The sequence below is a fragment of the Chenopodium quinoa genome, unplaced genomic scaffold (assembly GCF_001683475.1).
Source record: "Chenopodium quinoa cultivar QQ74 unplaced genomic scaffold, ASM168347v1, whole genome shotgun sequence".
Classification (NCBI taxonomy): Eukaryota; Viridiplantae; Streptophyta; class Magnoliopsida; order Caryophyllales; family Amaranthaceae; genus Chenopodium; species Chenopodium quinoa.
This window is the reverse complement of record NW_018744301.1, coordinates 1124757-1134094: the sequence shown is the minus strand read 5'-3', so window position 1 is coordinate 1134094 and position 9338 is coordinate 1124757. Positions and strand designations below refer to the sequence as shown.

The 9338-nt window shown below is 33.5% G+C and overlaps 1 long non-coding RNA gene across 1 annotated transcript; it reads right to left on the bottom strand.

The window, feature by feature from the left end:
• Nucleotides 1–552: 552 nt before the first annotated feature.
• Nucleotides 553–6725, bottom strand: LOC110695497. The gene is made up of 2 exons (XR_002506079.1): nucleotides 5947–6725; nucleotides 553–840 (listed from the first exon to the last, which is right to left on the bottom strand). It is a non-coding gene; the product is annotated as an uncharacterized LOC110695497 (long non-coding RNA).
• Nucleotides 6726–9338: the final 2613 nt, after the last annotated feature.

Here is a 9338-nt window from a genome sequence, read left to right as displayed (position 1 = left end):
TTAAAAAATAACATATTTTAAAAATTAAATCCACCTAATTTCCTCCCTTTTTTTGCCTAAATAATATCTATATTCAAAATCCCCCACAAAAAATTTACTACCCACCATTTCTCTTATAATTAATTAATCCAATTTCCATAGTAGAAAACAAAAGGATATCCCACACACCTAGCTAATCCAATTTCCCTAGTAAACACCAAAAAATGGACAACTTGAAATTAAAATCTCAAACACCCTAAAATTTGATTATGAATTCGTTAAATAACATTTCGCTATAACTTTTACACAAATATAAATCAACGGAAACTAAATCGCCAAGCTGTTACTGTTAAAATTGTCAAATTAAATTGTTATGATATAAATCAATAGAAACTAAATTGCCAACTCTTATTGGTATAATGTCCAGACTAAATCAAAACAAAATTACCAAACTCATATTTTATTGTTAAATTTGCCAAATTAAATTGCTATAATGGTAATTTCTCCTTAACAAACCCCCGTAATCAACACGCTATATAATGGGAACGATATTAGCATTATGATGCTAATTAATTGATCATAAACATGTATCTATCATCAATGCTTGATTAATAAAACCAGAACATCTAAAATTTGATTAATCTATACCCTACACAATACAACAGAATTAGATAGCAACTAATATAGAAAAACTTTCAATCAACCAACACCTCTAATTTTGTTTACATAATTGAATCCAACCTATAGAGCATAACTAACAAACATCCTAGCTTCTCTAAGCTTTCCAATTTAGCACATAAAGGAACCACACGATCTCCATAGATGACACCATCCACACACAAATCAGAAGAGCTACTGAACCTGCAAAATTAACCATAACACAAAGTCAAATACAAAAACAACAAAGAACAGAGTACTTAAAAGAACATCAAAGTCAACGGCAGAAGGAAAAGAAAGAGGATGATATTCCCTCATTTCATTTTTTTTAAAGGAAAAGGACATTAAAGTAATTCAATAAAGGACGAAGGGTAAAGGCGTCATTACACTATTAATTTCAAATAGTAACACATGTTGTGGCTTTTGAAAGGGTTATAGAAAAGAGTAAAAAATGAAAAGAATTTTTTTTTAGAATAATCCCACCTTTAGGGTGTCCGCTAAAAATAACTCATCAAAAATAACCTATGAGTTATTTTTAAATAATCCTACCTTTATATCCAATCTACTCATAATGGTCTTGAGTGACCAATAACCGGTTAAAAAGGCAATTTTATTTATTTTTTAAATTTAATTTATACGTGTAACAATTTGATTTGTCCAATATATATATATATATATATATATATATATATATATATATATATATATATACTAAAGTAAAATCAAATAATAAAAAAAAACCACCATCACTTAAGTTTCAGTCACCAGTTCACCACCACCACCACTACCACCAAACTAGACCCCAGCCAATCCAGGACCACCGCCAACACAACAGACTTGAAACCAGACCTTGGAACCACCCGCCATTGATCCATACCACTACCAAGCCAACCCCAAAACCCCCTTCGAAAAAAACCCCACCAAACCAAACCCCATGAAACTAGTGGGGAGGTTGGCGTGGCCAAAATTGACGTCAGGAGAGTACAACGCAGTCCAAATGGGAGACAAGGAAGGTCGGCGTGACCTTGTAGACACCCATTTGTGTCTCCCCAAAACCAAACCCAGTGATGAGTATCTTTCGCGTGAAACATAATCGAATGAAGTGAAAGTGTGGAAAGTCTAGTGTTGCGAACAGTTTTTTTCTTCTCTCTGTTTTTGGAAACTTATTTTTAAGAAAACAGCCAATCCAATTAGGTTGGTCCATGATATGGGTCCAATAATAGTGTAGTTGGATGGGGCTTGACAAGAGCTTTCCAACGATATATTATAAAAGCCCAATTCCGATGAATATTGAGGAATTTATGGCCAATTTACTAAACTGGCCCGTTTTGAGCCTTATATGCGGCCCAATGATCTAGGAGAGGGCCTAATATAGATTTATCATTCCTAATGTAATTAGGAATGGTTTTAGTCTTCTAGAAGGTTCTTTTAACTCCTAATTCAATTAGTATTGATAAATTGACCTTTGTTGACTTTTCAGGGTTTTAATTAAAATCAAAGAGCATTTTTGAGGGAAACGCGATTTTATCCTCCTGTACGACAATTTTTATCTGATTTTAAGAAAACGCGTGATTTTCTTAATCAGCGCCAAACACCAGCTGTAGCGCCTGGCGCTAGCATTGGCACCTGGCGCTGATGTTGGTGTCTGGCGCCAATAGCCAGCGTTGGCGCTGGTTCAATTTTATGTGCGCCAGAACTCTGTTTTGATATTTTATCTTTTTGGCTGATTTTCTCTATACATAACGTGCTAAAAACTCTGTTTTTGATAACCAATTCTCATCAATTCTTATTCTCTTCTCACCAACTCTCATCAAGTTTCTCTTGATTACTCTCTCTCTTTTCTAAACTAGCTTCTCTCAAATATAAAAAATTCCGCATTCATTAGTTCTAGATACACCTAGCATAATTCGAAGTTGCCTTCACCCTAGACGTGAAAGGTTTAATTTCTGAGGGTTTGGTCCCAAATCTCTCTTTCCATTGTTTAATTTAATTGTTTGTTTATTATTTTCCTTGAAGTTACTAACGCGTGTATTTTGTTATTAGAAAGAGGTACGAGGCATCAAAGTAAGTACTTTAATGGTTTTAATTGATATTATGATATGGAAATCATGCTTAGATTATTATGATATTCCTAGTATCATGTCTAGGGTAATTTTAATGCTAAATATGATCGTTACGATGCCTTTTATTTTCTTCCTAATATTTATTCATGTTAGTATCATGTTAGGGTTAAAGATTTGATTTTTATTGCTTAGTGACATGCTAGGGTTTGTTATTAATCTTGTTAGTATCACGCCTAGGATCTTGCTATTATTATGCTTTAACATGATTCATAATTGTTTTGATTATGATTATTTTTATGATTATTATTATGTTGCTTGATATTTATTATTTATTTCTTGATCACGCCTCTTATGCATGTTTAAAGGGAATTTGTACTTGTAATCACGCTTAATAAGATAATTAATAATCTTGTTTAGGTTTAATATGATTATAATTCAAATGATCGTCAATAATAGTTTTATTTGTGCATTAATATTCAACCAACATAGGTAAACAGGTTTAGGGTTAATCCTATTGATTGCATGTTAGTCAGAAAGCGCACATGAATACGATCAGAATAAAGTAGAGGCCTATTATTAGGGCAGGTTCAATGTCTTTTAGGTTGGATTTGTACCTTCATCCCCGAACCCTATTTGGTTCAAGACCTTATGGAGTTGACGATCTCTTGGACCGTTAAGGGGTGTAACCTTCACCTCGTGAACGGTTTACAAGTTCCTAAAAAACTTGTTGGCGACTCTTTTGCTCTATCTTCTTTCCCTTTGGACGCCACCGTATTTTAGTGTATGATTACAGTGGGGTTTAAGTTAGGGGATTAACGCTTGAAATATTCCCTACATACCTGTTAATGGACGAGGGACGAGGAAGTGCTGGGATCAGGACGGGAAAGGGGTTTTTGAGGGTAAGAGGATGCCGCATGAGGGAGAGAGGAGTTGGTGTTTTAGGGGAGGGGATCTGTCGCGATGCCGACGCCAACACCGGCGTCGGTGCTGTGGTTGGGGGCTGGGTGGCAAGAGCCGCGGGAGGGAACGAGCTCAGGCAGCTGGTGGGTGGGTTTTTTTTTTTTTTTTTTTTTTTTTTTTTTTTTTTTTTTTTTTAAAAAAAAATCTAACTTTAATTTTTATTTATTGACAAATCCCAAGCCGCCAGGGGTCAGGTTACATGTAATTAGACCTAGCAATCCTGACCCGACCTGAATGACCTGACCCGTAACCCGAAAGTTGACCTGAAATCATTGATCCGAACTACCCCGACACGACCGAACCTGACCCGAAAAAGAGTTGACTCGAACATGACCCGAAGTGACCCGACCCAAATGACCTGACCCGAAACCCAAACTTGACCCGAACCGAAATGACCCGAAACCCAAAATAACCCGACCCGATTTTAACCCAAATTGATTGACCTGAATCGACCCGACCCGAATTGACCCGAATCCTAAGTGAACAGGGTGAAATAGTGAATTACTTAGTTTAGGGCTTCATTATTTCCTACGTAAAAGGTACTCATGATTTATTTATTTATTTATTTATTAAACGATTTTACTTTATTTTTCCAACTATTTTTTTTAAGTGAATTTATTTTGGTGACCCGACACTAACTTGACCAGAATAGACCCGACCCGAATTGACTCGATCTTAACTTGACCCGACCCGAAGACCCAAAAATTGATCTTAAAAATTGACCCGACCCGAACAGACCCGACTCGAATTGACACAACCGAACTTGACTCGAATCGAACTTGACCCGACCCGAACTAGACCCGAAGTGCAGACCCGATTTTGACCCGAAACCCAAATCGACCGACTTGACCCGAACCCGACCCGAACATTTGCTGACCTGACCCGAACCCGACCTGAATGACCTGTTTTCCAGGTCTACTTGTAATAATAGGTTATATGACCGACTAGGACCATTTAAAAGTGAATTGGGTATAAAGGTCGGATTATTTAAAAATAACCCAAAGGTGGAATTATTTTGGGCGGTCGCCCCAAAGGTGGGATTATTCTAAGCAATTTTTCCAAAATAAAAACCCTAAATTCTAAAAACCCCTCATCCGCCACCCCCACTCTCTCTCATCACCCTTCTTTCTCTCTCCTCTCGTCCATCATACTTTCTTAGTCTCTATCCTCTTGTCACTCCTCTAATATTTCATTCTGTTTGCTCTTCTTGTTAGTAATTCTTTAAATTTAATCTTATTCTTCAATTTGTTCAACAATATGTCACATGCAACAAGAAAAGTCATCAATCTAAAGAAGATTACAGTATATATATATACTTTCTTTTTTGTGTTTGTAATTTTGACGTTTTTATTTTTTGGTAATCTTGAACACAGATCTATAGCTTGATGAGGAAAAGGTGTTTGCAAGGATGAACAATATTGAAAGGACGACATTTAATTAATTAATTTATTTTTTTTTATTATTTTTTTTTTTTGTATTTTAATATTAGTCTTAGATAATAAGTATTATATTTATATTGTTAGTTTAGGCTTTGTAAAAATTAATTTAATGAAATAATTTTTAAATTGCCGATAATCAGATCTTAATTTATTAATCATCAAAATGATATAATTGTTAACTTTTCTGTATAATTTTGCAGAAACTAAAAATAAAGGTAAAAAATAAATAAATAAATAAAAAAATCGTTTTCTGAATTGGATTCGGTTTTCTCATCTGAAATTTGGTTCAGTGTGGATTGGACTCAATTCTAATTCGGTTCGGAAATCTAAAACAAAATTAATTCGATTTGGCCCTTAATCCAAACCGAACACCGAACACTAAAATTTCACCCCTAACTCTAACTCATTTTTCTATCTCTCCTTAAACACCCTAACCACCAACCTTTTTCAACACAACCACCACAACCACATAGAAGAGGTTACCAGTAGCTGGTGGTGACAGAGAAAGGCGGCGGCGGCGACGCAAAACCATGCATCGGCGCCGGCTCAGAGTCAGGCGTCCGATCAATTAGGTGTCTAGGGGCGGCGGAATAGTGGAAAGGAGGTTTGTTTTTTCGAATTTTGTTTTTTTTTTTTTTCTAATTTTTGTTTTTTTTAATGCAATCGTTGGCTGGTAATTAATGGTCAAAACCAATAACCAGAGGTTATCATTGGTTACCGTTGATGGTAACCGGAGCCTAAAATTGGTTCACATAACGGTTAACCAGTTTTGGCTCCGGTTGATCGTCGTCAGCCAACGATTTCTTCGGTAAATGTTTTGAATTTAAATCATCAGAAAAGTGTCGTACCTATCGAAATGCTGACGATGGCATTCCCGGTTTGTTTTCCGACGGGCCACCTAAATCACTCCATTTCTCCTTGACTTTTGTCGTTGTTGTGGTTGTCTAGTGTAGAAGGTGGTGGTTGACACAGTGGTTGTGGGTTGTGGTGGTTAACACAGTGGTTGTGGGTTATGGTGGTTGACACAGTGGTTGTGGGTTGTGGTGGTCGACGTGTTGGCTTGGGATGTACCGGTATCCGTGATAGGTGGTGGTTAACTTGGTTGTGGTTGATGGACTAATATTAGAGAAAGAAAATGGAAAAAAATTAGTATGGGCAAAAAATCCTCTTTGCCTGAAATGATGACAGTTTGATCAATTTTGATGACACTATACATCATTTCACTTTTGTATTAATGTGTATTATTTAAACTACTCCTTTCGTCCCTTTATTTTCGCCCATAGGGTATAGATGTATGTTTACTTTATTAACATGTTTTGTAAAGTTGATGAGAGAGAATAGTAGTTGGCCCAAAATATTGTTGGTGAGAGGAAAATAGTGGCTATAAAAATGGTATGGAGCAAAATAAAATGGACACCTCAAAAAGGAAAGTGGAGAAAAAATATTAAGGGATATAGGGAGTATTTTTTTAAAATATTTACTGTTCACTCCCTTAAAAAAAAATCAAATGCTTCTTTATCCTTTTTATGATCTTCACTCTGATTTTTTTTCCATTGTTATTTCGTCCTTTTTATCTCTTTTACTCTAACCATCTCAGTATAATTGCCACATTTTACTATTTTCATCATTTATTTATTAACTTTAATTAAAACTTTTTTTCACTAATGTAGTATAAACAAATTTAACTTTCTCATAAAGTAAGTTGTTAAATATTTACTTCGTTGTTTTTTTATTTACCCATTTCATTTATCGAACTTGACAATTTATAACATTAAACACCTATATTTTTAATTTTTAATTAGAAAAAAATATAATAAATTAAATATGTAACACCCTATATTTTCGAACCACTATTTTATGTGCATATGAACCTATTAAACTTAAATTTAAATCTTAATTTCTAAATATTGAAATGTTAATTTAATTATTATTTTGTTTTAAGGGTTTTACTAAGATTTTGAAACCTTAATTATAATATTTTGATAAAGAAATTGAAAGTTATTATATTTAAATTTTAATCATTTTAATAATATTTAACTCGTGTGAATTAATATTAGCCTATGAGCATGATTCCTTAAGCTAGAGCATCAATTCAGTAAGTGTTACACTTAAATTATCTGTAATTTTTGATATAATTTAACCCATTGCAATTGATACGGTCATCATGGGTGATTCCTTGACGTAAGTGCCAATTTGATAGGTGTAAAATGATTTTTATGGCTTTTAAGCAATCGTATCAGTAACGATAAATAAAATTATATTGGGTGATTCCGTCAACTCGTTTATCCAATTGATATCGTATCAGTAACTATTCTTTCATTTTATACTTATAAAACACTTTATAATGTCCTTTTATTATTTAGGTCATTATAGATGTATAATATTATTGGTTTCACATTTCGTATTTCTTTTATGCTGCTTTTCTAAAATAATATGAATTATAAATATATTTTTTGTATTGTAATTTAATTATTGTTTCATTATTATTATTTATATTATTATGCAGACATCAATATTATAATCTAAATTATCGTTTTAAACGCATTTCATGTCGCCTCAGCTCCCGTTACATTCCTTTCCTAGTCTAGTTTCTGGCCAATCAACTAGAATTTGTTTATGGCTCGGGTTTTTCCTTAAAACTTTCATGACTAAATATATTATATTAAGATATGCCATACTTATTTATTAGCTTCCTTAATCCCATTCTTATGCATAAAGTAGTCATTTAGTCAAGCCCAAAAGAAAATCCTTGAACATAAGTATTATGAGGCTTGTTTATGCGCTTCATTTGAGCCCGTTTTAGGCTGATTTACACAATAGCTTTGAGGGATTAGTGGCCGATCATTTTACCCAGTAACCTCCTCTAATCAATGGTAATACATTAACACCTAATTATGGCCGCCCAACTCCTCCTCTTCTCCTTCTCTTTTTACGTACAAAACAAGGTTAGCTTTCATCAGTTTTCTTCACCAAAGAAACGCTGCACAAACTCTCTTCTCTCTTCATCTTTTTTGTGAGTTTCAAAGGAAATTAAAGGGGGAAATCAAAGCATAATTTTCTGCTTAATCTTACTCCAATTCGTGCCCAAATTCCTCCACTTTCAAAGTATCAAAACCGAAGAACTTTGAGGGCTTTCAAGAAGGCTGCTTGAACATGTCTTGTGCATGGGCTTAGGGGATGAATTTGTGGATTTTTAGTAATAAGAATTTGAAGATTCCTTCGGATTTTTCTGTGTTGTCACAAGCTTATGTATTTTACAAATTATCCCAAGTTAAAAATTGGAACTTATATGGATTAAAATTGGTCCTTCAGTGTCGGGGAATATCTTTATTTCTTAAAAATGAAATAAAAGATTTTTTTGGAACCCAAGGTATAGATCATCCCGACCTAAAGACTGGAAAACTTCCAAATTCTGGGCTGAACCAATGAAAAAACTGGTTAAAATTGAAAAATAATTATCAATACGATTTATCTTAGATAAAATGGTTGCAATTAGTGCCACAAAAATGGCAAACTAGAGTAACTGAACACTGTGAGGTTGAAAATAATAATATCAAAAAAAGAAAAGCGAATTCACATAAAAAAGAACAATTAATTAATTAATTACACAAATAATTCGAAAAAACCGTTATTGTTATTGCAAGATCAGAAATCTAATTTTAAAAAGAATTATAGATATGATGTTTTATCATATAATTTTTTTATTTTATTTTGAAGATAAGAATGATTCATATAGATATAGTTATGAAATACCATTCCAAGGAAATAAAAACCAAGAATTTTCTTATACTTCTAATTACAACAAAACTAAAGACAAATTTATTGACATGGCGTGGAATATCTCTGTAGACACCTAAAAATGTCTCCCTAAAACCAAACCCGATGATGAAACAATCTTTCACCGCCATTATTGGTCGTGTTTAGTATTTACCTGAGAGTGCTTAAAAAATCGCATTTAATTAAATTAAGTTTTTAAATAGTCCATGGATAAGTCTTGATGTTTAGTCAAAGTATAGTTCATTTTTAATTTTTACCCAAACCTTTTTTATTTATTTAATTTATTATTTTGGCCCAAACCTTTTTATTTATTTTTATTATTTTGGCCCGATTAATAAATAATAAATCAGAAATGGCCCAAAATTATCAATCGGCGCTTAAAAAGGCTGAAAGAAATTAGGGTAAAAATGTATTTAGACGGAAAAACGGAAGGAGAGTTTCCCGCGTCACGGCAAAAAGCACC